The sequence below is a fragment of the Pleurodeles waltl genome, chromosome 6 (assembly GCF_031143425.1).
Source record: "Pleurodeles waltl isolate 20211129_DDA chromosome 6, aPleWal1.hap1.20221129, whole genome shotgun sequence".
Lineage (NCBI taxonomy): Eukaryota > Metazoa > Chordata > Amphibia > Caudata > Salamandridae > Pleurodeles > Pleurodeles waltl.
Window position 1 is genome coordinate 1,715,192,177 of NC_090445.1, and position 27,478 is coordinate 1,715,219,654.

The following is a 27,478-nucleotide window of genomic DNA, read 5'->3' on the forward strand; positions in this document are numbered from 1 at the left end:
TCTAGATCCAGTTGGACAGAGCTGCTGTCATCAATGTGGGCCTCTTCTGTGGGTGGAGTGGACATGTCTGGAACATCCTGTCCGGTTACGTTGGTTAGGGGTCCTGCAGGGGTTTTAAGGCATAGTTTATCTGTGTGTTCCATGGTGTGCAATGGGTGGGTGACCCTGTACCCCAGTGGTTGCATTCCTGTGTAGGAGCTTGTGTGCTTGATGTTTAGGGGTCTGTGTGGGTATGTGCAGTGGACATGCATTTATGATGGGTACCCATGCTTTGTTGTTGCATGAAGGGCCTGGTGTTGGGATGTGTGGTTTGTGATAGTGGGACATCTGTGAGGAGTTGGAGTGATGGGGGGTGAGGGTGAAGGTATGTGATTGCATGCAAGTAGGGTGGGGGATGAAGTAGTGAAAGCTTTGACTTACCAATTCCTCCAGCTACTCCTGTGAGGCCCTCAGGATGCAGTATAGCCAAGACCTGCTCCTCCCATGTTAGTTGTGGGGGAGGAGGTGGGGGTCCGCCGCCAGTACTCTGAACCGCGATGTGGTGTCTTGAGACCATGGAACACACCTTCCCCCGTGGGCCGTTCCACCTCTTACTGATGTTATCCCGTGTTCTTGGGTGCTGTCCCACTGCGCTGACCCTGTCCACGATTCTGCGCCATAGCTCCATCTTCCTAGCTATGGTGGTGTGCTGCACTTGTGATCCGAATAGCTGTGGCTCTACCCGGATGATTTCATCCACCATGACCCTGAGCTCCTCCTCTGAAAACCTGGGGTGTCTTTGCGGTGAACATGGGGTGGTGTGGGTGATGTCTGAGGTAATGTTTAGGGGTGTGTGGTGTTTTGTGCCTCTGTATGGTGTTGTCATCTTTGCTGTGCTGTCTCTCTGGCCTTCGTCAATATTTTAGGTAGTAAGGGATTGTGGGAGTGGTGTGTGTATGTGTATAAGGTGCGTGTATTTGGAATTGTCCAATGTGGTTGTGTTTTGTAAGAGTGTATTTTGAGCGCGGCGTTGTGTTATCGCAAGTTTATCACTGACCTTTGGTGTTACCGCCAATGTTGTAATGAGGGCCATAGTGATTATGCTCAAATGGCGTTCACGAGAAAATCTCAAAAAACAAACGTAAGATTTCAGTGTGCTCTAAAAAAAACATTTTTAGGCTGCTAGTGAAACAAGCTGCTTGAAATACTATCGACAGCTGGTGACTAACATGGAAGATCGGTCAGGCACCCGCAAACAGGCTGGAAACACTGAAAGATAACCTTTGTTTGTGCTCAAAGATGACGATAGTCCCACGCCAATGAGCTGACACCACCATCATCAGTTTTGTGAAGACACGAAAGAGGATCACAGTAAACTTAAAAAGCTACTTGCTCACTTTGAAACACAGTTAACATGTGTGAAAAATTCAGGATGCGGGTGTGTGAATAAGCATTGTGAAGGTCCAGCACTACTATAAAGTATCCTGTTTGAGCACTGACAACACCTCAGCCAGGGTGTGCATTTAGAAATTGTCTTTGTGGAGGTAGCTGTTGACTGACCACCAAAAAAAAAAGGACCTTTTAGTTTCTTTTGTGCACAAAGAAATGAAAAAGAAAAAGAACCACAACCTATCTCTGGAAGTAGGACAACCTACTCTGCGCTTGTGCAGAAGAGAGATGGAAACACCCGCTGGAGCAAGGAAGATTAGCTCTCCATCAGACACTGAATGAACATAGCAACAGCTCATGAGCTTCGCAGGTTTCTAAACGTAGATGACCACTGCTGTTGCTTTTGCCATCTCCATTCCTCCCAATGACTCCCTCCCATTTCTGTTAGTCAGCACAAACCTTGGCACTGAAAAAATAAAAAAATACCAAGCCAAAGGCACTTTACCGTCAAGTCTGCGAAGATCCACATCCAGAGCTGATCCCACATAGCCTGCTCTTTCTTGCCAGCACCAAATGTTGCGGCGTTAGTCACACAAGCGCAGAACATTTTGATAGCTGCCTGTGGATCTTCCATGGTGTGTACAAGCTTGAACTTTCTGGTGCAGAGCCTGTGGGTGTCTAAAACTGAAACTTTATAACAGAGGGCACAAAAACGCATAGACCTCAGCCAGATTATGTTGTGACTTTAAAGACTCATATTGACAAGCAGGCTGTATGTCACCACACTAGACTGAGGAATAATAGTGGGTAAGAGACAAAGAGCCCACACAAACAGTTGTAGACTACAGTTCTAAGAAAGACTATTATTTTGCCACACTATGTTCTATCTTGCGTGTGATGTTTAATTAAAAGACAAGTATTAAATGGAACATTTGTTGTACACACACGGGCAGTAAATATGAACACACACTCAATGACTTAGCCCCAGACCAATAGGTTTTTTATATAGATAAATATTCTTCTCTTAATTTACTTTAGAACCACAAGATTCTGAATTCAAGTAAGTACATAAATTGTAAGGTAACTGGCATAAGTAAATATAGAACTTGGAATGAAAACAGTAAGGTACACAGTTCTGGCAAATATGCAAATAACCTATTTTAAAAGAGGACACTGCAAAATTCAACAGTTCCTGTAGGAGGTAAGTAGAAGTTAATTTAGCAGGTAAGTAAAGCACTTACAAGTTCAGTCTCCAGGGCATAGACAGCCGACTGTTGGGGGTTCAAGTCAACCACAAACACCCAGCACCAGCAACACAGGTGTGGTCAAGTGCAGAGGTCAAAGTAGCATAGGCGCTTATGGAGAAAAGGGGTGCTCCGGTTCCACTCTGCTAGCAGGTAACTACCTGCGTCCTCTGGGAGCAGACCCGGGGAGTTTTGTATAGCACTGGGTTGGGGGATGTCCCAAACAGGCGCACAGGGCCAGCCAGGTGCAGTGTGCAAAGTAGGTGTCAGGTTTTGAATAGAAATCAATGGAGGGACCCAGGGGTCACTCTGGTGATGCAGGCAGGGCATGGGGTTCTTCTTGGGCCAGCCACCGACTGGGCTAGGATGAGGGACGCCTGCTGGTCACTTCTGGACCAGTAGTTGGTTCCTCTTGGGCCTGGGGGCTGCAGGGGCAGTGCTTCTTCCAGGTGTTGGGATCTCTGTTACCAGGAAGTTGCGGTGAGGGGGAGCCTCTGGATTCTCTCTGCAGGCTTCACCGTGGGGATGCAGGGAGATTGTCTCAGGGTGGCCACGTCGTTGGAGTCACCTGGGGGTCCACGCTGCAGTGTTGGTTTCTCTGGACACAAGCTGGGGGCGTTGGTGCAGAGTGGTGGAGACTCACGCTTCAGGAGTGAGCTGGGTGTCACTTTAAAGATGGTTTCTTCTTTGTTGTTTGACAGAGCCCATATCCACTAGAGTTTTTTGGTCCTTTGGGTTGAAGGGCAGTACCCCGAGTCGGCAGAGGTCGCTGGTCCCGCAGGATGCGTCGCTGTTGCAGGTTCTTTGAGTCTGGAGACAGGCAGGTAGGGCTGGGGCCAAGTCAGTTGTTGTCTCCATCTTCTCCACGGGTGTTTTGAGGTCAGCAGTCCTTTAGGTTTTCAGGAAATCTGAAATCCTGGGTTCAAGGTCGCCCATAAATACTGAGTGTAGGAGGGTGTTAGGGCTGGAGGGCAGTAGCCAATGGCTACTGACCTTGAGGATGGCTACACCCTCCTTGTGCCTCTCTTTGGGGAGGGGGGCACATCCCTATCCTTATTGGGAAAATCCTCTAAAACAAGATGGATGATTTTCCAAGGAGGGGGAGGGGGGTCACTACAGCTCTGGTCAACTTAGGGGTGGAACTGGCTGAGGGGGTGACACATCCTTGTTTTTCTCATTATCTCCGCCGGACTTTCCGTCCAAAGTTGGGGCTGTGTCCAGGGGGCGGGCATCTCCACTAGCCAGAGTGCCCTGTGGCAGTGTAACACGAAGCCTGAGCCTTTGTGGCTCACTGCTAGGTGTTACTGTTCCTGCAGGGGGAGGTGTGAAGCACCTCCACCCAGTGCAGGCTTGGTTTCTGGCCTCAGAGAGCACAAAGGCTCTCACGCCAGGAGGTCAGAAACTAGTCCCTCTGGGGCAGGCTGGCACAAACCAGTCAGTCTTGCATTGAAGGATTGGGTAAAATACAGGGGGCATTTCTAAGATGCTCTGAGTGCATTTTGTAATAAATCCAGCACTGGCATCAGTGTGGGTTTCTTATTTGGAGAAGTTTGATATCAAACTTCACAGTGCTCAGTGTAGCTATTATGGAGCTGTGGAGTTCATTTTGACAAACCCACAGACCATGCTCTTAATATGGACACACTATATTTACAATGCCTAAGAATGGACTTTGACACTATAGGGGCATATTGCTCATGCAGCTATGCCCTCACCTGTGGAATAAAGCCGTAAGGCAGGGTGCATTAAGGCCTGCTAGAGGGGTGACTTACGTATGCCAAGGCAGTATTTGGTGTGCATGCCATCCTGAAGGGGATGCCATGTCGACTTTGCCTTTTTATCCCCACCAACACACAACAACTGCAATGGCAGTGTGCCTGTGTTAGGTGAGGGATCCCTTAGGTTGGCACAACACATGGTGCAGCCCTTAGGGACCTTCCCTGGTCACAGGGCCCTTGGTACCACTGGTACCTTTTGCCAATCAATCAATCATTAAATTTATAAAGCGCGCTATGTACCCGTTAGGGTTTCAAGGCGCTGGGGGGGGGGGGCAGCTGCTATCGGTCGAAGAGCCATGTCTTGAGGAGTTTCCTGAAGGTGAGGAGGTCCTGGGTCTGGCGCAGGGAGGTCGGCAGTGTGTTCCAGGTCTTGGCGGCGAGGTAGGAGAAGGATCTGCCGCCGGAGGTCTTGCGTTGAATTCGGGGAGCGATGGCGAGGGAGAGGTTGGCAGAGCGAAGTTGGCGGGAGGGGATGTAGAAGTTGAGTCTGTTGTTCAGGTAGGCGGGTCCGGAATCGTGTAGTGCTTTGTGCGCGTGGGTGAGGAGTTTAAAGGTGAGCCTCTTTTCCACAGGGAGCCAGTGGAGGTCCTTCAGGTGGTGGGAGATGTGGCATCGGCGGGGTATGTCGAGGATCAAGCGGGCGGATGCGTTGGAGTCGTTTGATGTCTTTTGCTGGGATGCCTGTGTAGAGTGTGTTGCCGTAGTCAAGTCTGCTACTGACAAGGGCCTGAGTCACAGTTTTTCTGGTTTCCGTCGGGATCCACTTGTAGATTCTGCAGAGCATGCGGAGGGTGTTGAAGCAGGAGGAGGAGACTGCGTTGACCTGTTTGGACATGGTGAGAGCGGAGTAAAGGATGAAGCCGAGGTTGCGTGCGTGGTTGGCAGGAGTAGGTGGGGGACCCAGTACGGTGGGCCACCAGGAGTCGTCCCAGGCCGAGGGGGAGCGTCCGAGGATGAGGACTTCCGTCTTATCGGAGTTTAATTTCAGGCGGCTGTTTCTCATCCATTCGGCAATGGATTTCAGTCCCTCATGGAGGTTGGCTTTGGCGGTGTGTGGATCTTTAGTAAGGGAAAGGATGAGCTGGGTGTCGTCGGCATAGGAGAGGATGCTGAGGTTATGCTGATGGGCCAGCTGTGCGAGGGGTGCCATGTATACGTTGAACAGCGTTGGGCTTAGCGAGGAGCCTTGGGGGACGCCGCAGATGAGGTTGGTGGCTTCGGAGCGGAAGGGTGAGAGTCGGACTCTCTGGGTTCTGCTGGAGAGAAAAGAGGAGATCCAGTTGAGGGCTTTGTCTTGAATTCCGGCTTCGTGGAGACGAGTTAGTAGGGTGCGTGGCAGACCGTATCGAAGGCGGCGGATAGGTCTAGGAGGATGAGGGCTGAAGTTTCGCCGTTGTCCATTTGCTGTCTGATGTCGTCTGTGGCGGCAAGGAGTGCAGTCTCAATGCTGTGACTGCATCTGAATCCGGATTTAGAGGGGTTGTAGACGGGTCCCGGAGGGCCCGTCTTACTCACCTCGCATCCGCCATCTTTCGGCCGGGTTTTCGGAAACGGCGCGGCATTCCCCTGGCAACGGGGAGACGCCACGTCGACATAGCATCGACGACTTCCGGCTTCGCGCACTCAAAGGGGAGGCGGACCCGGAACGGGGGAGAGCAACGGAACGCAAAGAGAGAGAAGAGCGGAGAGCGACGAGAGTACGGGCTGAGGAGGAGACGAGCGGAGAAGAAATCCCGACCGGAGAGGGAGGAAACCCCGACGAGCGAGAGCTGGGAACGGAAGGAGCTCCGGAGAAACGAGAGAGCCGCCACGACCCAGGAGGGTCATGGCTTGACAAGGTACGGTCCCTTCTAGGGACGGGAGGGTCACGGGGAAAGTCGGTAAAGGGGAAAGGCACCAGGGAAGTAGGAGGAGGGGCGGGGAGGGTGAATAAGGAACAAGGGGAGGGGCGTGAAGGGAAGTAGGCACAGTTTGGAACCCCACAACCCTGAAAGAACCCAACCCCGATCACCCCTTCACGAACTTACCCGCATGTTGCCTTAAACCCTCACGAGCACCGTACCCAACCCAGGACCCCAGAAGTACTTACCGCTTCTTTGTCTGTTTCTTTTATTTTGTTGACTGGGGTCCGAGAGAAAGACGTCCATCCTCCAGAAGACCAAAGGCGACGTGGGAACCAAGGAAAGCCTAGGAGAAACAAAAGACCTTAAGGGAAACCCGGAACCCCAAAGACTCAGACCCTTAACGCTATCGTTAAAGAAATAGCCTGTGACTAAACAGAGAATAAATTAAAACAGTAAAATACACCATTGTTTTGACTCTGATTGATCCGCTCGTAACACAGCCCATCACAGTGGTGTCAGAAGTGGGATCACTTCTCAGGTGGGCTTACGAGCGTTTCATCATGAGTGAGACCCCGTCCCTAGAGGACATAATTAAGCAACTTGCAGAAGGACAGAGACATCTGCAGTTGGTGTGGGAAGCACACCAACGAGAAGCCAAGGAGGATCGGGAGGCCTTACAGTCAGCTTTAAAAAGTCAGGCTACAATAATAGCCAATAATCAGTTAGTACATGAGACTGCATTACAAAAGCTAACCAATACAATCGCGGCCAGTAAGGTACACCCAAACGTACCCAGTTCGGTCCTCCAAAAATACCAGGAAGGAGAAGACCCAGATTCATTTTTCACGAATTTTGAGAGGGTAGCCTCATCTGCTCATTGGCCAGTGGCCCGCTGGGGTCAGTATGTGGCCCCCTTGCTTACGGGATTTCTACAGACTGCCTACCAATCCGCCAATCCTGATGGTACGACCTCCTATCAGGAGATAAAAAAAAGTATCCTGGGGAGGGTTGGGCATGATACAGAATATTATCGTTTACGATTCAGAAAAATAAAATGGAGTGCGAACGAGGACCCTCGCTCCTTCTATTTTAAGGTGAAAGACCTAGCTCAAAAGTGGTTGGGACCCATAGGGACAACTCGGGAGGATGTCATTAAGACAATTACTTTAGAACAGTATTTGGATTCACTACCTCTTAATACTAAGAACTGGATCCGACAACATCCAAACATGAACACTGAGGTGGCTATTGATTTGGCTTGTGCTTTCCATCGGTCCACGGAAAGTAAACCCGTAACCCCGAGGCCTTTCCAAAAAAAACCCATTCCTCCCCTAAAACTAACTCCCAGGTATGTTCCTGAGGAAACACGGTTCCCCACACCCGTAGAACACCACCATATGCAGTCCCCACAATGTTTCCACTGTGGTGAATGGGGCCATATTGCCAGAATATGTCCCAGGAAATCCGAAGGACCGGAGCCTATGGAAGTCGGAGTCACCCGGCGTAGAGTTCTGTGTACAGGAAAAGGGAATGAGAAATTTAGATACCTGGTCACCATAAATGGACAGGTCATTTCGGCTCTAATTGACTCAGGATGTGGACAATCGGTCATCAGGAAGGATATAATCCCTTTGGGTTCTTCGGTCACCAATCGCTGGGTGTCCATATGTTGTATACATGGAGACAAAGGAACTTATCCCCTCACCACGGTCAAGATAGAATGGGGCCCCTTTCGGGATATACTTACGATAGGGGTCATGGAGCAATTAATCGAGGACTGTATTATCGGGACTGATTATAGTCGGTTCTATGACCTATTGGACCAAGTTCGTAGGCCCGCTGGGACTCCCGAGTGGTGGACCGAAGCCCCTTTTTCCAATGTCCCCCTAGAAGTACCTCCATACCGAAAGAAACTCATGCGAAACGAGAAAAGACGGGGGAAAAGACAATATCAGGAAAACCGAAAGACTAAGGAGGTTCCTAAATTAATAGCAGAGATTAGTAGCAGGCCCATCTCCTTTCCAAGGAGCCAGAGAGAGGACCCTACCCTTGTCCATGCTTGGAATTCGGCCAGAACAGAGATAACTAATGAGGTGGGTCCCTATTTTCTTATAAAAAAAACACCTCCTATACCGGATAACTAGAACGGGGAAAGGGGAAACCAAGCAACAATTAGTTGTTCCAGGCCCATTTAGAGATCACGTACTGTTTTTAGCTCACAATCAACCGGGGGGAGGTCATTTTGGTCGAGAGAAAATGGAAGAATACCTGATGAGGAAATTTTATTGCCCAGGAATATATGCTCAGATACGCAGATACTGTTCCCAATGTTCTAGATGCCAATTAACTGAGCCAGGAATGCCCAGGAAAGCACCATTATACCCCTTACCCATTATTGATATCCCTTTTAAACGGGTGGGCATGGACTTGGTGGGACCCCTCCTTCCCTCTTCTAAAGGTCATACCTACATATTAGTCATAGTGGACTATGCGACTAGATACCCAGAAGCCATACCCCTCGCCAGCATGACCACCAAAACAATAGCCCAAGCCATGATAACAGTATTTTCCCGCATAGGTTTCCCCCAGGAAATACTGACCGATCAAGGCACGCCCTTTATGTCAAAACTCATGAAGCAGATATGCCAGTTGTTAGGGATTACCCAGCTAAGAACCTCGGTCTATCACCCCCAGACAGATGGACTGGTAGAACGATATAATCGCACAATAAAGACACTGTTAAGAAAAACAGTAGATGAATCCGGTCGCAACTGGGATCAGAAACTTCCTTTGGTTCTATATCGATACGGACTCACGAACAGTCCTCTACGGGGCATAGCCCCTTTGAATTGGTTTTCGGAAGGCAACCTCGCAGCCTTCTGGATATGGCTGCAGAGACCTGGGAGGAAGAACAGGAAGAAGGGAAACCCTTGATGGATTATGTCCATCAACTCAGAGGGCAGTTGCAAACCCTCTGGGAAGACGTTCATAGTCACCTAGTCACGGCTCAAAAACAGCAAAAGTCCTACTATGATAAGGGAAGCAAAGTTCGTTCTTTCCTCCCTAATGAACAGGTCCTTATTATGCGACCTACATCTGACCATAAATTGATCGCCAAATGGCAAGGACCCTATAGGGTTATTAGACCAGTCTCCCCTGTCACTTATCTATTAGAGATAAGCACCCACCCAAAGAAAACACAAATTTACCACATAAATCTGTTAAAACAATGGAAATCGGTAGAAGAGACTACCGACCAAACGGGTATTGGGTGTCTGGTCTCCTATCCCCAAGAACGGGAACTAGAGTTATACCCTGTAAGAAAAACCCCTCCGGAAGAAAACCCCAATATTAATAGAGAGCTAACTGACACTAAGAAAACCCAACTAGACACCCTAATCAAGCAACATCCCCAATTTTTCTCCAAAACACCGGGAAAAACCCCATTAACATACCATCACATTAACACCCCCCGAGGAAAAGTAATTCGTCTTCGTCCATATCGCATTCCCGAAGCCCGGAAGCCTATCATTGAAGCCGAAATCGAAGCAATGTTAGCCTTAGGGGTCATTGAACCCTCTAATAGTCCTTGGAATTCCCCCGTAGTGTTGGTTCCTAAACCAGACGGATCGATAAGATTCTGCATTGATTTTCGCAAACTTAATGAGATTTCCCTTTTTGACACATACCCCATTCCCAGGGTGGATGACATCCTAGAGAAATTAGGAAAGGCTCGTTATTTATCCACCCTGGACTTAACCAAAGGTTATTGGCAGATACCCCTCCACCCCGAGGCCAAGGAAAAGACAGCCTTTTCATCCCCTTCCGGCCTTTACCAATTTACGGTTTTACCTTTTGGTCTTCACGGCGCTCCCGCGACTTTCCAGCGTCTGATGGATCGAATCTTAAAACCATTCCAAAATTTCTCAGCTGCCTAACTAGATGACATAGTCATTTTTAGCGAAACCTGGCAAGAACACTTAGTCCATCTGGATACAATCTTTTCCGCCTTAACGGAAGCCGGTTTAACTGCCAACCCTAAGAAGTGTTTACTAGGAAACACTGAAATCTCCTATTTAGGGTACCTTATAGGAAATGGCACCCTACAACCACAACAAAACAAGGTTGAGGCTATATTGCAAACGTCTGAACCTAAAACAAAGAAAGACCTACGATCGTTCCTGGGTTTAGTAGGATACTACCGCCGGTTTATCCCCAATTATTCCACCATAGCTGCCCCTCTGACAGACCTACTGACCAAACAAAACCCTACTAGATTAGCTCCGTTTACAGACTTCCAACAGAATAGCTTTGATCTCTTGAAGCAGTCTCTTGTCACGGACCCAATACTAAAATGCCCAGATTTCTCAAACACTTTTCACCTATACACGGATGCATCAGACGTAGGTCTCGGAGCCGTGCTTACACAGCCCGATAAGGAAGGCTTTGACCACCCAGTGGTTTTTCTAAGTAGGAAATTATTTCCGCGAGAGACCCATTACCCAACGATTGAAAAAGAATGTCTTGCCATTAAATGGGCCATAGACTCCTTACAGTATTATCTCTTAGGGAGGTCCTTCGTTTTGTTCACTGACCATGCCCCTCTCACCTGGCTTGCCGCTCACAAAGAGTCTAACTCCAGAATCTTGAGATGGTTCTTAGAACTACAACCCTTTACGTTCCAGGTTCGACATATCCCTGGTTCCTTACAAGGTCCCGCCGACTACCTCTCCAGGTTCCCTCCGTCATCGGACCTCGAACAGCCCCGATCTAGGGTAGGGGATTGTAGACGGGTCCCGGAGGGCCCGTCTTACTCACCTCGCATCCGCCATCTTTCGGCCGGGTTTTCGGAAACGGTGCGGCGTTCCCCTGGCAACGGGGAGACGCCACGTCGACATAGCATCGACGACTTCCGGCTTCGCGCACTCAAAGGGGAGGCGGACCCGGAACGGGGGAGAGCAACGGAACGCAAAGAGAGAGAAGAGCGGAGAGCGACGAGAGTACGGGCTGAGGAGGAGACGAGCGGAGAAGAAATCCCGACCGGAGAGGGAGGAAACCCCGACGAGCGAGAGCTGGGAACGGAAGGAGCTCCGGAGAAACGAGAGAGCCGCCATGACCCAGGAGGGTCGTGGCTTGACAAGGTACGGTCCCTTCTAGGGACGGGAGGGTCACGGGGAAAGTCGGTAAAGGGGAAAGGCACCAGGGAAGTAGGAGGAGGGACGGGGAGGGTGAATAAGGAACAAGGGGAGGGGCGAGAAGGGAAGTAGGCACAGTTTGGAACCCCACAACCCTGAAAGAGCCTAACCCCGATCACCCCTTCACGAACTTACCCGCATGTTGCCTTAAACCCTCACGAGCACCGTACCCCACCCAGGACCCCAGAAGTACTTACCGCTTCTTTGTCTGTTTCTTTTATTTTGTTGACTGGGGTCCGAGAGAAAGACGTCCATCCTCCAGAAGACCTAAGGCGACGTGGGAACCAAGGAAAGCCTAGGAGAAACAAAAGACCTTAAGGGAAACCCGGAACCCCAAAGACTCAGACCCTTAACGCTATCGTTAAAGAAATAGCCTGTGACTAAACAGAGAATAAATTAAAACAGTAAAATACACCATTGTTTTGACTCTGATTGATCCCCTCGTAACACAGTCCATCACAGGGGTCTAGGGTGGAGATGTCTTCGAGGTAGTGGGTGAGCTGTGCGTTGACGATCTTCTCGATGACCTTTGCTGGGAAGGGGAGAAGGGAGATCGGGCGGAAGTTTTTGAGGTCGTTGAGGTCGGCCTTAGGTTTCTTGAGGAGGGCTTGGATATCGGCGTGCTTCCAGCTGACCGGAAAGGTTGCGGTGTCGAAGGATAGGTTGATGATCTTACGAAGTTGGGGGGCGATGGTGGAGTCGGCTTTGTTGTAGACGTGGTGTGGGCAGGGGTCTGAGGGGGATCCTGAGTGGATGGAGTTCATTGTCTTTCGGGTTTCGGCGTCATCTACGTGGGTCCAGGTGGTGAGGCGGTCAGCGTGGGAGTAGTTGTTGGGGGTGGGGTCTGGCGGAGGTGTGGTGTTGAGGCTGTCGTGGATGGCGGCGATTTTCTGGTAGAAAAAGGTGGAGAGTGCGTCGCAGAGTTTCTGGGATGGTGGGACGTCGTTGGCGTTGGGTTTGGAGAGCTCCTTCACGATGCAGAAGAGTTCCTTGCTGTTGTGTGCGTTGTTGTTCCGGCGTTCTGTGAAGTGGGAGCGTTTGGCGAGTCGGATAAGTTGGTGGTGCTTGCGGGTGGCTTCCTTGTGGGTTGCGAGGCTGTCGGGTGTGCGCCCGAGAAGCCATTTTTTCTTGAGTTTCTGGCAGGTGTGTTTGGAGATGATCAGTTCGTCTGTGAACCAGGCTGCTTTTTTCTTTTCTTGGTTGACAGTGGGCCTCTTGAGTGGTGCGAGGGTGTTGGCGCAGTTGAGGATCCACTGTTGGAGGTTGATGGCGGCGGAGTCCGGGTCGGTGGGGTCGGACGGTGGGTTTTTGGCGAGGGTGCTGATTAGTTGGTCTTCGGTGACTTTTCACCAGCGGCGGTGTGCCGGTAGTGGGGTGCGGTGGTGTTCGGTGTTTTTCTTGAATGTGAAGTGGACGCAGTGGTGGTCGGTCCAGTGGAGTTCGGAGGTGTGGCTGAATGAGATGTGGTTGCTTGCAGTGAAGAGTGGGTCTAGGGTGTGACCGGCGATGTGGGTGGGTGTGTTGACCAGTTGTCTTAGTCCGAGGTTGGAGAGGTTGGTGGTCAGTGATGCGGTGTTGGCGTCGTCGTCGTTCTCCAGGTGGAAGCTGAGATCTCCCATGAGGATGTAGTCCGTTAAGGCGAGGGCGTAGGTGCTTGCGAGGTCGGAAATGGTGTCACTGAAGGGGGCTCTTGGTCCTGGAGGTCGGTACCAGGGACTTATCTGTGTGCGAGGGGTGTCCCAATTTGGGGAAATAATGGTACATTTTAACTGAAAGAACACTGGTGGTGGGGCCTGATTAGCAGGATCTCAACACACTTCAGTACTCAGTAGAGTCAGCATCAATAGCAGGAAAAAAGTGTTTGGGGTAGGTGGGGGTTGTGGACTGCAAAAAGGAGGCATTTTCCTACAGAGGGTGTGTAAGCTTGTTGAGGAGACAGCGTTAATTTGTTGTGTTATTGATAGAGAAGCCAAGGGTAAAGGCCAGGTTACGCAATTGATTAATGTGGGTGGGGGCATTAACATGAGTGGGGGGGCCACCAGGAGTCGTTCCAGGCAGAATGGGGTGTAGGCAATCACAAGCATTTCTTGTCTGAGTTGAGCTTGAGGCAGCTGACGTCCATCCAAGGGCAGACTGCTCTCCTCCCATTGGGAAAATGCATCTTGGCTTGAGCAGAGTCGTCCGACATGGAGAGGATCAGTTGGGTGTCATTGTCGTAGGAGACTATCTTTACCTCGTGTTTGATGATCTTAGCGAGCGAGCCATGAAGAGGTTAAAAAGCTTCTGGCAGTGTGTGGATCCTTGGGCTACTCTGCAGCAAGTGTCTAAGTTCTGATGTGAATGGTGGTAGTCTGACCCTCTGTGTTCTTCTGGTGAGGAAGGACCAGATCCAGCTCAGGGCTTTGTCTCAGATGCCAGCGTTGAGCAGCCTGTCACAGAGGCTGAAGTGGGAGACTGTCTAGAATGCAGTAGAGAGGTCTAGAAGGTTGAGTGCGGCAGTGCCTACGCTGTGCAGTATGATGCGTATGTTGTTGGTGGTGGCCAAAAGTACAGTTTCGGTGCTGTGATTGCTTCCAGATCGGAAATGGGAAAGTTCTAGAATACGGTGTCTCTCGAGGAACTCTACGAGTTCCTAGTTGATGGCTTTTTCCGTTACCTTGGCTGGGAAAGTGAGCAGAGACATGGGTCAGAAATTCTTCAGCTCCCTAGGGTCGGCTTTGGGTTTCTTGAGTAGCGGGCGGATTTCTGCGTGTTTACAGTCTGAGGGGAATGTGGCAGTCTTAAACGATAGGTTGATGGTTCAGCAAAGCTCTGGTGAAATGATGGGAATGACAAGCTTGAGGATGTGATGAGGGCATGGATCTGAGGGTGCTCCCAAGTGGATGGAGTTCATTATTCTTTGGGTGTCCTCTACAGTAATGGTGGTTCAGCAGTTCGTATCTGGTGGGGGAGCAAGGTCCATGGTGCTGAGCGGTGAAGGCGGGCTCTGTATGCTGAAGCCTTTGTAGATGTCCCAGATCTTACAGTGAAAGAAGGTGAGGAAGATCGTTGCGGAGGTCTTGGGAGGGAGGGATGGATGAGGTTTCTGCCCTGCGGTTCGTGAACTCTTTGACAAGGATGAAGAGCTCTTTGATATTGCGAGTGCTGGTGTTGAGGCATGCTTGAAATGCAGTTTTTTGGGTGGCTCGTATGTTCTGGTGGTACGTTGTATTTTTGCAGGCGGTGCGGTTTGGTGGATTTGCAGAGGCTCCATTTGCATTACAATCGTCTGAGGCGCGCTTGGATTGATGTAGGTCTTGCGTAAACCACTTGGGAGTTTTGCTATGTAGATTCCATGCCAATTTCCTTAGGGGGGCTACATTGGCTGCACATTCAGAGTCAGCGCTTTAGTTTGCCTGCGGATTCATTGGAGTGGTTGACAGCGTTTGGTGATCTGTGCTTCCGTGACTATACCCCAATGTTTGCCAGGGGGTTAGGGAATGTGGTGGCGTGCAGTGTTTGAGTAGGTTAAGTAGATGCACTTGGTCAAGCCAACAGTGTTTGGAGATGTGGATGAAGGTGAGGTTGTCCCCTGCTGAGAGAATGGCGTAGAGGATGTGAAGGGGTTTGTGGGTAGGGACGATGACTAGTTGTTTGACGCCGAGAATTGTAGGGTCGTACAGGATGTTTGATGTATTGGGGGTCATTGAGGGTATCAAGCTGTAAATCGAGATCACAGAGTGGGATGTAACAGGAGGAAGTGAGTGCTTGGAGAGGCAATGAGGTTGACAATGTCTTGTAAAGACTGGGGTTGAGGTGCAGGTGGCCTGTAGATGAGGGTGCCACGTAGGAAGGTGTTTCGGTTGGTCAGGATGTGGAAATGTAGATGCTCATGCGTTGACAGAATGTGACTAGATGATGAAAGGCGGAGGTTGTTCTAGTAGATTATGGCAATGACACCTCCAGGAAGGTTGGCTCTGTCCTTGTGTATGATTTTGTAGTTGTGCGTAATGGCCGTGGCAATGTCCGTGGTAGCTGCAGGGGTGATCCAACTCATAGCGAGATGGTGACGTCAGAGCTGTTGAGTCGAGGTCTCAGACTTGTAGTGCATGCTTGACGAGGGAGCATGTGTTAAGAAGCAGTGAGGAATCATGAGGTGGTACTTGGGAGTATGCTGGAGCAGGCGCAGCAAGAAAATGATCCATGTTTGTACATGTGGTCAGCTTGGTGGCATGCTGATGATCTTATGGGGTTCAGGGCACGTAGAGTGCTTGCGTTAAACCAGCAGAAGGGGTGAGAACCAGGGTCCCTGGTGCTGGGTGGCGTCCATGCACAAACAGGCTTCCCTGTGGCGCACTAGCGTGGCGGCCGTCGTTAGGGATGAGAGGTATGGAGGCGGTGGTCCAGCGATCAGGAGGTGGGAGAAGCGCTTTGCATGGGGTGGGTGGGGATGCTGGTACACCAGCATTGCGGGGTAAACACAAGAGGGAAAAAACAAGAAAAGGACAGAAAAGCAGCAAGTGAAAGGGAAAAAAAAGTCCAATTATTATGCCCAGTGGTGCCTCTGAAATGGGGGAGACTTAAAAAAGAGGCCTTTGAAGAAAGTGCAAATAGGACAGGAAGTGCAGTGACTAGTTGCAGATTCGCTAAGGGGGATTATGCATCCATGTGTGGGAAGAATAGCCAGCCCATTTAGATGTGCCAGCTGCACCATTTCATCCTGCCCAGGGTGGGCCATCAGGATATTTATGATCCAGTCACACCTGAGCTCCCTTGGCGTGTGCCTGTCTGGAGGGAATGCACAAGAGATGATGCGTCACCCACCCAAACATGTAGACATGCCAGTAGGCAGTAAATATTTAAGAAAATAAAACGGCAAATTTATTAATGTGACATTTTCAGCCACACAAATTAATGTTAGACTTGACCATAAGTTGTGATTTTGAATTGCGAGTCCATAGACACCAAAGTCCAAATTTTGTTTTTTTCAATTCGAAATTAGACAGGCTGCTTCAAGGTAACCCTGATGTTAGCTTAAGTGAAAGTTAGGCCTTGCGGTGGTGAAAGACAAGTGTAATAGTTTTTGAATTACCACAACAGGTTAAAATTAAAAATACACGTCCAACTTGCCCCTGCCCTTTGATCTGTCCCAGGCCCACTAAAGGGGTTACATATGTTTTAAAAATAAAGGTTTGAACCTGGAAAGATTTAACTTGACAGATCAAAATGGAAGTTTAGAACTGCACACACAGACTCTGGAATGACAAGCAAGTTATGTTGACCTACAACTTGGGATGCGCAATCATTACTGTGGGTGCACTAGTAGCCTTTAATTTACAAATCCAGGGCATAGGTAAGTACAATTTATTAGGGACTCATAAGTAAATCTAATATGCCAACTGTGTTAAGCATACATCACCATATTTTAAGGCAAGAGCGCATGCACTTCAGCACTGGTTAGTAGTGGTAAAGTGCTCAGAGGCCCAACAACAAGAAAAAGTCTGAGAAAGAGTAGGAAGGCCAACGTTTGGGGGTGAACCTTAAGAGAAGGACATTTGACAATAAGCAAAACGCAAAATACATACAGATATTGTATTTGATTCTCATTTTTGAACCACTGTAACAATATGTCCTGCAGAAAAAAATATAAACTGAGCAGATAGGATAGATGCTCGTACAAAATACCAGTAGACTGGACTAACCAATTAACTGAAAGAAGAAATTGACTGCCCATACACAATTAAGTTCAGCTGCTAACTGTAAATCAACTATATTAACAGGGGAGCTATACTATATGTGAGTTATACTAAGTATGATGATGTACCTCAACTAACCAGTACCTCACCTACTTATCTCAAATGTCCGTAATACAAATGAAGGTCACTCTTCTTTCCATGAAAGAAACAGTAATGGGGCAGATGTTAGACAATACAAGATTGTATAGATCCTCTGAAAAATGGCCATTTAATTTTGGAATCTTTGAGAAATACTGCACTGGTCGCCACCATACTCTACACCACTCTACTCTGTACTAATACATTCTGCACCAATACACTCTATTCCACTGTATTCTATGACACTGCTCTGCCCCATGCCACTGTACTCTACGCCAGTGCACTCTAAACAACTGCACTGTATGCCGCTGCCCTTTACTCTTGCACCACTGTTCTCTGTGCCACTCCACTGACACTACAAAACTGTACTCTATCAATCAATGAATCAATCATTAGATTTATAAAGTGCGCTATGTACCCGTTAGGGTTTGGAGGCACGGGGGGCAGCTGCTATCGTTCGAAGAGCCATGTCTTGAGGAGTCTCCTGAAGGTGAGGAGGTCCTGGGTCTGGCGTAGTGAGGTCGGGAGTGAGTTCCAGGTCTTGGCGGCGAGGTAGGAGAAGGATCTGCCGCCAGAGGTTTTGCGCTGGATTCGGGGGACGATGGCGAGGGCAAGGTTGGCAGAGCGGAGTTGGCGTGAGGGAACATAGACGTTGAGTCTGGTGTTCAGGTAGGTGGGTCCAGTGTCGTGTAGTGCCTTAGTGTGCGTGGGTGAGGAGTTTAAAGGTGATCCTCTTGTCCACAGGGAGCCAGTGGAGGTCCTTCAGGTGGTGGGTGATGTAACATCGGCGGGGTATGTCGAGGATCGGGCAGGCGAATGCGTTCTGGATGCGTTGGAGTCATTGGATGTCTTTAGTTGGGATGCCTGTGTAGAGTGCGTTGCCGTAGTCGAGTCTGCTACTGACGAGGGCTTGGGTCACCGTCTTTCTTGTTTCTGTTGGAATCCACTTGAAGATTCTGCGGAGCATGCGGAGGGTGTTGAAACAGGAGGAGGAGACTGCGTTGACCTGTTTGGACATGGTGAGAGAGGAGTCGAGGATGAAGCCGAGGTTTCGTGCGTGGCTGGCTGGGGTGGGTGGGGGGCCCAGGGCGATGGGCCACCAAGAGTCGTTCCAGGCCGAGGGAGAGCGACAGAGGATGAGGACTTCCGTCTTGTCAGAGTTTAGTTTCAGGCGGCTGTTGCTCATCCACTCGGCAATGGATTTCAGTCCCTCGTGGAGGTTGGCTTTGGCAATGTGAGGATCTTTGGTCAGGGAGAGGACGAGCTAGGTGTCGTTGGCGTAGGAGAGGATGCTGAGGTTGTGCTGACAGGCCAGTTGTGCGAGGGGGGCCATGTAGACATTGAACAGCGTTGGGCTTAGCGAGGAGCCTTGGGGGACGCCGCAGATGAGGTTGGTGGCTTCGGAGCGGAAGGGTGAGAGTCGGACTCTCTGTGTTCTGCCGGAGAGAAACGAGGAGATCCAGTTGAGGGCTTTGTCTTGGATACCGGCTTCGTGGAGGCGATTTAGTAGGGTGTGGTGGCATACCGTGTCGAAGGCAGCGGAGAGGTCTAGGAGGATGAGGGCTGAAGTTTCGCCGTTGTCCATTTGTTGTCTGATGTCATCTGTGGCGGCGAGGAGTGCAGTCTCTGTGCTGTGGTTGCGTCTGAAGCCGGATTGGGAGGGGTCTAGGATGGAGTTGTCTTCGAGGTAGTGGGTGAGCTGGGCGTTGACAATCTTCTCGATGACCTTCGCTGGAAAGGGGAGGAGGGAGATCGGGCGGAAGTTTTTGAGATCGTTGGAGGTCAGCCTTAGGTTTCTTGAGGAGGGGTTGGATTTCTGCGTGCTTCCAGCTGTCCGGGGAGGTAGCGGTGTTGAAGGAAAGGTTGATGATCTTGCGGAGTTGGGGGGCGATGGTGACGTCGGCTTTGTTGAAGACGTGATGTGGGCAGGGGTCAGAGGGAGATCCTGAGCGGATGGAGTTCATGGTCTTTAGGGTTTTGGCGACGTCTACGTGGGTCCAGGTGGTGAGGCGGTCGGCGTGGGAGGAGTTGTTGGGGGTGGGGGTCAGGGGGAGGTGAGGTGTTGAAGCTGTTGTTGATGGCTGCGATTTTCTGGTAGAAGAAGGTGGAGCTATCTTCGCAGAGTTTCTGGGATGGTGGGACGTCGTTGACGTTGGGGTTGGAGAGCTCCTTCACGATGCAGAAAAGTTCCTTGCAGTCGTGTGCGTTGTTGTTAAGGCGTTCTGTGAAGTGGGAGCGTTTGGCGAGTCGGATCAGTTGGTGGTGTTCGCGGTTGGCTTCCTTGAGGGCTGCAAGGCTGTCGGGTGTGCGCTCGAGGATCCATTTTTTCTTGAGTTTCTGGCAGTTGCGTTTGGAGGTGATCAGTTCGTCTGTGAACCAGGCTGGTTTTTTCTTTTCTTGGTTGACGGTGGGTCTCTTGAGTGGTGCTAGGATGTTGGCGCAGTTGAGGATCCATTGTTGGAGGTTGATGGCGGCGGAGTCCGGGTCGGGTGGTGAGTTTTTGGCGAGGGTGCTGGTTAGTTGTTCTTCTATGGTGACTTTTCCCCAGCGCGGTGAGGCGGTAGTGGGGTGCGGTGGTGTTCGGTGTTTTTCTTGAAGGTGAAATGGACGCAGTGGTGGTCGGTCCAGTGGAGTTCGGAGGTGTGGCTGAAAGAGATGTGGTTGCTTGCAGAGAAGAGTGGGTCAAGGGTGTGACAGGCGATGTGGGTGGGTGTGTTGACCAGTTGTCTGAGTCCGAGGTTGGAGAGGTTGGTGGTCAGAGATGCGGTGTTGGCGTCATTGTTGTTCTCCAGGTGGAAATTGAGGTCTCCCAGGAGGATGTAGTCTGGAGAGGTGAGGGCGTGGGTGCTTACGAGGTCGGAGATGGTGTCGCTGAAGTGGGCTCTTGGTCCTGGAGGACGGTATATGAAGGTTCCTCTCAGGGTAGTGTTGGGGTCTGTGTGGATCTGGAAATGAAGGTGTTTGGCTGTCTTGAGGGTGTCTTCCGTGTGGGTGTGGATCTTGAGGGTGTATTTGTGGGCGATGGCTATCCCTCTACCGATTCCGTTGGTGCGGTCTCTTCTGGTGCTCTTGTAACCGTCAGGGATGGCGATGGCGATGTCTGGGGCCGAGGAGTCGTTCCACCAGGTTTCGGTTAGGAAGGCTACGTCTGGGGCGGTGGTGTCGAGCAGGTCCCAGAGCTGGATGGCGTGCTTTCGTGCGGAGCGTGTGTTGAGGAGGATGCAGTTCAGGTGGTTGGTGTTGGTTGTTGTAGGCTTCGTTGTTCTGTTGCAGGTGAACTTGCAGGTGCGGCAGGAGAAGGGTCCTTTGGTGTGCTTCGGGGTGGCCTGGAAGCAGGCTGTGGATGGGCCAGGGTTGAGGGCGAGGAGTTCGCTGGCTGAGTAGCAAAGGCTGGGGATGCGGAGGCGTGAGGACCGGGGGGGGGGGGTGGCGCTGGGCGCAATCCAGGCACGGACGCGCAGCGCCAGCCATTAAGAAGGGAGGGGGGAGGGAGGAGCAGCTGGGGGGCAGGAGGAAATGGCGAATGGGGGCGGGGCTGCAGGGAGGCAGCGGCAAGGGTAGATCGGCACGGGGGGAGCGCCCAAGGGGAGAAAAAACCAGGGGAAAAAGCAAGGCACAAACAGTAAGGATAAGTTCAAAAACAGTCACAAAATACAATTCTGGCACAAATTACAATCGGGGTACAGCAATCAGAAGGGGCACAACGGGGGCAGAAGCGCAAGGAGGCAAGGCGCTGAAAAAGGAAAAAAACACTTACAGGACGGCGAAAAGCGGCACACAGGTCAAGTGAAGCTTAAACAGAGCCCACTAGACACCAGGGATGAGACGCAGGAGGATGCCTGCGGGTGGAGGAGGGCCTCGAACACACTAGCAGCAGCGTGGGCGGGGGTCAGGGGCACGAGACAGTAGGGTGGTGCTGCGGACGTGGGGGGCGAGCTCTAGACCTAAAGCAGGTCAGAGGTCGCTCACTTGCGACGCGCAGCGCCAGCCATTAAGAAGGGAGGGGGGAGGGAGGAGCAGCTGGGAGGCGGGAGGGAGCGGCGAATGGGGGCGGGGCCGCAGGGAGGCAGCGGCAAGGGTAGATCGGCAAGGGGGAGCGCCCAAGGGGCGAAAAAACCAGGGAAAAAAGCAAGGCACAAACAGTAAGGAAAAGTTCAAACACAGTCACAAAAAACAATTCTGGCACAAATTACAATCGGGGTACAGCAATCAGAAGGGGCACAACGGGGGCAGAAGCGCAAGGAGGCAAGGCGTTGAAAAAAAGGAAAAAACAAACACTTACAGGACGGCGAAAAGCGGCACACTGGTCAAGTGAAGCTTAAACAGAGTCCACTAGACACCAGGGATGAGGCGCAGGAGGATGCCTGCGGGTGGAGGAGGGCCTCGAACACGCTAGCAGCAGCGTGGGCGAGGGTCAGGGGCACAAGACAGCAGGGTGGTGCTGCGGACGTGGGGGGGGCGAGCTCTAGACCTAAAGCAGGTCAGAGGTCGCTCACTCGCGACGCGCAGCGCCAGCCATTAAGAAGGGAGGAGCAGCTTAGCGGCGAATGGGGGCGCAAGGGGGGCGGGGCTGCAGGGAGGCAGCGGCAAGGGTAGATCGGCAAGGAGGAGCGCCGAAGGGGCAAAAAAAACAGGGAAAAAAGCAAGGCACAAACAGTAAGGAAAAGTTCAAAAACAGTCACAAAATACAATTCTGGCACAAATTACAATCAGGGTACAGCAATCAGAAGGGGCACATCGGGGGCAGAAGCGCAAGGAGGCAAGGCGCTGAAACAAAAGGAAAAAACACTTACAGGACAGCGAAAAGCGGCACACGGGTCAAGTGAAGCTTAAACAGAGCCCACTAGACACCAGGGATGAGGCGCAGGAGGATGCCTGCGGGTGGAGGAGGGCCTCGAACACGCTAGCAGCAGCGTGGGCGAGGGTCAGGGGCACGAGACAGCAGGGTGGTGCTGCGGATGTGGGGGGCGAGCTCTAGACCTAAAGCAGGTCAGAGGTCGCTCACTCGCAACGCGCAGCACCAGCCATTAAGAAGGGAGGAGCAGCTGGGGGGGCGGGAGGGAGCGGCGAATGGGGGCGCGAGGGGGGCGGGGCTGCAGGGAGGCAGCGGCAAGGGTAGATCGGCAAGGGGGAGCGCCCAAGGGGCAAAAAAAACAGGGAAAAAAGCAAGGCACAAACAGTAAGGAAAAGTTCAAAAACAGTCACAAAATACAATTCTGGCACAAATTACAATCAGGGTACAGCAATCAGAAGGGGCACATCGGGGGCAGAAGCTCAAGGAGGCAAGGCGCTGAAACAAAAGGAAAAAACACTTACAGGACGGCGAAAAGCGGCACACGGGTCAAGTGAAGCTTAAACAGAGCCCACTAGACACTAGGGATGAGGCGCAGGAGGATGCCTGCGGGTGGAGGAGGGCCTCGAACACGCTAGCAGCAGCGTGGACGGGGGTCAGGGGCACGAGACAGCAGGGTGGTGCTGCGGACGTCGGGGGCGAGCTCTAGACCTAAAGCAGGTCAGAGGTCTACACCACACTATTCTTTACTACTGCACTCTATGCCACTACACTGCATCACTGCACCCTATGCCACTGCACTCTAGGCACTATACTCTGCACTGCACCACTCTACGCCACTGCACTCTGCAACGAGTCTACTCTGCACTCTATGACACTGCACCACTCTGCATTACTGCACTCTCTGCCACTCTATTGTATGCCACTCTATGCTACTCTACCACATGCCACTGCACTCTAAACTACACTGTACACCACTACCTTCTACTCTGCAACACTGCACTCTCCGCCACTGTACAGCAATTTACTCTGTACTACTGCATTCTACGCTACTGCAATCTATGCCACTCTACATCAATCCACTCTACGCAACTGCACTGTACAGCACTATAATCAACTCTGCACTGCACCACTCAACACTACGCCACTGCACTCTCTGCCAAACAAGTCTACTCTGCACTCTATGCCACTGCACCACTCTAGACTACTGCACTCTGCCACTCTATTGTATGCCACTCTAATCCACTCTACTTTGTCCCATGCCACTGCACTCTACACAACTGCACAGTACCCCACTGTACTCTAAATGAACTTCACGCCACTATGCCACTAACTTATAGCCATGCTAAACAGCAGCCACTCTGGTCAAAACACATTGGCAAAGCCAATAACTCTTGCGTAGACAAGACCTATTGGCTGTGCCAATGCCTGTTAGTACTATGAGGTAGGATGTCCCTGAAAGAACTGTAAATGTGTAAGTCCTTGTTTTAAACATGCAACTGATGCCTCGTCAGGGGTAGTAAACGTTATATAAATACAATTACATCATAATATAGGCTGCTACAAAATGTGCAAATACGTTCAAGTAAAAAAAATTTAAAAGTGTTTTTCAACTACAGATTTGATTAATATATAGTTTATACCTAATACTAACATTATTTATAACAGTCTAATAAAACCACACACTCCACAGCTCACCTTGGAACACCATTACAGTATCTCTCTGAAAGAAAATATCTTTGCTATTAAAAAACTTCAAGTGACTGCTTTGGTTAAAGTCAATGCAGGTTTTCAATCCCCTTTATGTTTGCAGATTTACCAGTTGCCCACGTTTGAAATGCGTGCGGCGTCCCGAGCTGCTTCTAATGGCCCAATGAGGTGCCGTGACGCAGCTCGGGAACAGGTAACTAGAAGGGCAGTGACACAAAAGAAAGTTAGTGAAAGAGGAAAGCCAAGATTATATATATATAATATATAATCGGCACGAGTACTGACCTTAAAGAAGGGGTAGCGCCGCTCCAACGAGTTTGTAACGCGGTACTGCTGCTCCGACCGCAATCCGTCGTGCCCCTGGCGATGCGACCGTTAAAATGAAAAACGCGCATGCGCGTCATCCGCGATAAAAATTCAAAGCGCGCATGCGCTTCCGAAGTGCCCGTTGAGGGGAGCAGTTTAAGACGGCGAAATTGACCAAATCGCCGGTGCGCATGCGCACAGTTCTGCGCATGCGCACATAATAGAGCCGACCCGATTCGGACGGGGAGCGGCTAAAGATAGAACACCGGCCACAGCCTTGCCGTGTCTGTGAGAGCTACATAAACACCCCCCTAGCAACTGATGACGCGAGATATACCACAATATGATTGGTGCAGAGGCATACGAGTGCCAGATGAGAACGAACGTTAGCCTGTAGAGTTTGCCTATGTGGATGACGCGCACAGAGCTTCCACGTTATTGGTGCACGCGCAGGCGGAAGCAGGAAGTCGAGTTGAAGCCAGGGAAGGATGTATGAATCACTGCCTCCGCCCCTTCTGACCTTTACAGGTCACCCCGGCTCAACAGCGGCACTGACCTTAAAAAGATGTGAAATAAACAGGAAAGCATTTATTTGAAGATTCATTGAAGTTAAAGAAAGGAAGTTTAGTGTCTTGTTAGACTTATGTGTCCCCCCCAACAGGTACTTTACCTCCACCCCTCCCTCAAGGTGCGCCCTTTACTCCCACGCACACCCCTCCCCCACAGGAGTCATGAGTGACCTGACCTGTCAACAAAGAATGAAAATTTTTCTAGCTTACGCGTTAAGAATTTTCAATTCTATTAAGGACACGGAGGCTCGGATTATGCTTTCTCTTTCTTTACTGAAAATTCACAGCAGCCAATTAAAACACGTATAAACAAAAAACAACATTTCCCAAGATGCTGTAGTGTATAAGTCACATGCACCAATCAACCATAGTGACCTTAGTCCATAAAGTCCATAACCTCGAACGTCATATCCTCTTTCTTTGCTTTAACCAAAAACAGTAATTCCTTTCTCACAATCTCAAAGTCTTTAGATGATACCAACTCTCATCTAGGAAGGAAGAAACCAACGAAGGAGACCAGACTGAACATCAAGTCGGTTTTCCAAGAACGTAGACATCTGGATGGAAAGAACTTCAAGAATTCTTCTGATCCGTTCCTAAGAAATAATAATAAAAAAAACAGCCGGTAATATCTTCAAACTAATGGTAACAACCATTTAATATCTTTCACATCTTATTAAACAATAAAACGTGGGAGGGTAACAATGAATTAAACAATTTTTTAAGAGCAATAAAATTATCCATATTCATGGAAGGGTGGGATAATCCTCGCCTCCGTGTCCTTAATAGAATTGAAAATTCTTAACGCGTAAGCTAGATAATTTTTCATTCTATATCAGGACCGGAGGCTCGGATTATGCTAGTTCAAAGCTGACCCATAACAACAGAGGCCACATCCAAAACAGGCTTAAAATAAAACTTACGAAAAGTACTTTCAGACGACCAGTCTGCAGATTTCATAATGTCCGTTAAGCTAGAACCTAACATAAAAGACTTAGATGCCATTGCTCCTCTTACTGAATGAGCTCCAAAATGGCTAGTATCAATACCAGCTTCATTCATAAGCCATCTTAACCACCTCGCAAGAGTGGCCGAAACAACTGGTTTAAAAGGTTTCTGAAGTGCAATTAAAACTTGCCCATTCATGTCCTGTCTATGTTCTTCTGTAGATATTTCATAATCTTTAAGACACTGTACCACACATAATTTTGAATTATCTGGAAACCAAGGGTATGTTACTGACCTGCAATTGTTCTTGGTTCTTCTGGAGATAATAAAGGTTACTCCCTCTGGAGAATAAAGTCTCCCCAATAAATCTAGGGCTCTCACATCTGAGACTCTCTTGCATGAGACTAAACATAGTAACATAGTTAATTTAGCTGACAGTTGTTTCCGGGATAGGTACTTGTTACTGGGCCAAGAATCCAAGAATTTTAACACAATATTCACATCCCAAAGTACAGAGTTCTTAGGCTGAGGAGGATTCAGAAATCTGATACCCCTCAACAGTTTACATACTAGCGGATGTTCACCTATCTGTTTGCCTTCAATAGGTGGATGTCCTGAAGAAACTGCCGATCAAAAATTATTGATTGTTCTATAGGCCAAACCTGAAGAGGCTAACTCAGCCAGAAAATTAATAATCATATCAATACCTGACCCCATGGGATTAAGATCTCTTCCATTGCACCAACTAACCCATTTACGCCATGCCGAAGCATATCTCTTGTGGGTACTCTTTGCCCATGCTCGCTTGATAAAGCCTTCAGCCTGTTGCGAAATTCCTGGGGCTTTCCATCTTGTCCTGAAACCCTCCAAGCCATCAGAGATAGAGTCCCCGATACAATTAAGGGATGTTGATGGCCCTCTGGACTGAGCAAGAGGTCCAGACGAGGAGGAATTAGTAGCGGAGGAGCACATGCTAACTGAAGGGCAATAGGGAACCACGGCTGAGACCTCCACAACGGGGTCACTAAAATCAGTTCTGCCTTCTGCCTCCTCACTTGAGCCAAAACTCTGGGTATCAATAGGAAAGGCGGGAATGCATAACACTGGAACGAGTTCCAATTCTGTAGAAAAGCATCCGTTGCCGAGGCTTGAGGATCCGGCCTCCAACTGAAGAATTTCGGAACTTGGTTGTTGAGGCGAGACGCAAAAAGATCCATCTCGCAGGAACCCCAAACCTGGACAATTTGTTGAAATATCTGTGGATCCAGCTTCCAATCGCTGGGATCCGTCAGATAGCTGGAGTTCCAGTCCGCTACTATGTTCTGATCTCCCAGAAGATACTCCGCCAACACCACTAGTCTGTGTCTCAGGCAATAATGCCAAAATTCCTTGGCAATTTCCGCCAGGATTCTGGATCGCGTTCCCCCCAGTTTGTTCACATAACGAACCGCTGATATATTGTCCATTCTCAGAAGAATGCAACAATCTGTCCTGATCGGGGATAAACTCTTTATTGCGAAAGAGCCCGCCAGGAGCTCCAAGCAATTTATGTGTAAATCTTTCTCTGTTGAAGACCAACGACCCCCTGTCGTCATTGAGCCACAACGCGCTCCCCAGCCCCACTGACTGGCGTCCGATTCTATGACAACTTCTGGGTGAGATCCGAAAATGGCCCTGCCATTCCACGCTTCCATGTGGTGAAGCCACCACTGAATCTCTTCCTTGACCTCTGAAGTCAGAGGAACCTGGTCTGAGTAACTCAGACCTTGCCTCAAATATTGAATCTTCAATCTCTGGAGGGCCCGATAGTGTAAGGGGGCAGGACAAATTGCTTGAATGGATGAAGCTAACAGACCCACTAGTCGAGCAATGCTCCTGAGGGAAATATTCGGGCTGAGTAATGCTGCTCTC

The 27,478-nt window shown here is 50.1% G+C and overlaps 1 long non-coding RNA gene across 1 annotated transcript in view; it reads right to left on the minus strand.

Annotated features, from left to right (window-relative positions):
• The window catches only part of LOC138301437 (uncharacterized), a 75,346-nt gene extending 51,292 nt beyond the window's left edge, over positions 1 to 24,054 (minus strand). The window contains exon 1 of the long non-coding RNA XR_011205108.1: positions 24,030 to 24,054. This is a non-coding gene — a long non-coding RNA (uncharacterized lncRNA). The remainder of the gene's footprint in view (positions 1 to 24,029) is intronic.
• Between the last annotated feature and the right edge of the window lie 3,424 nt (positions 24,055 to 27,478).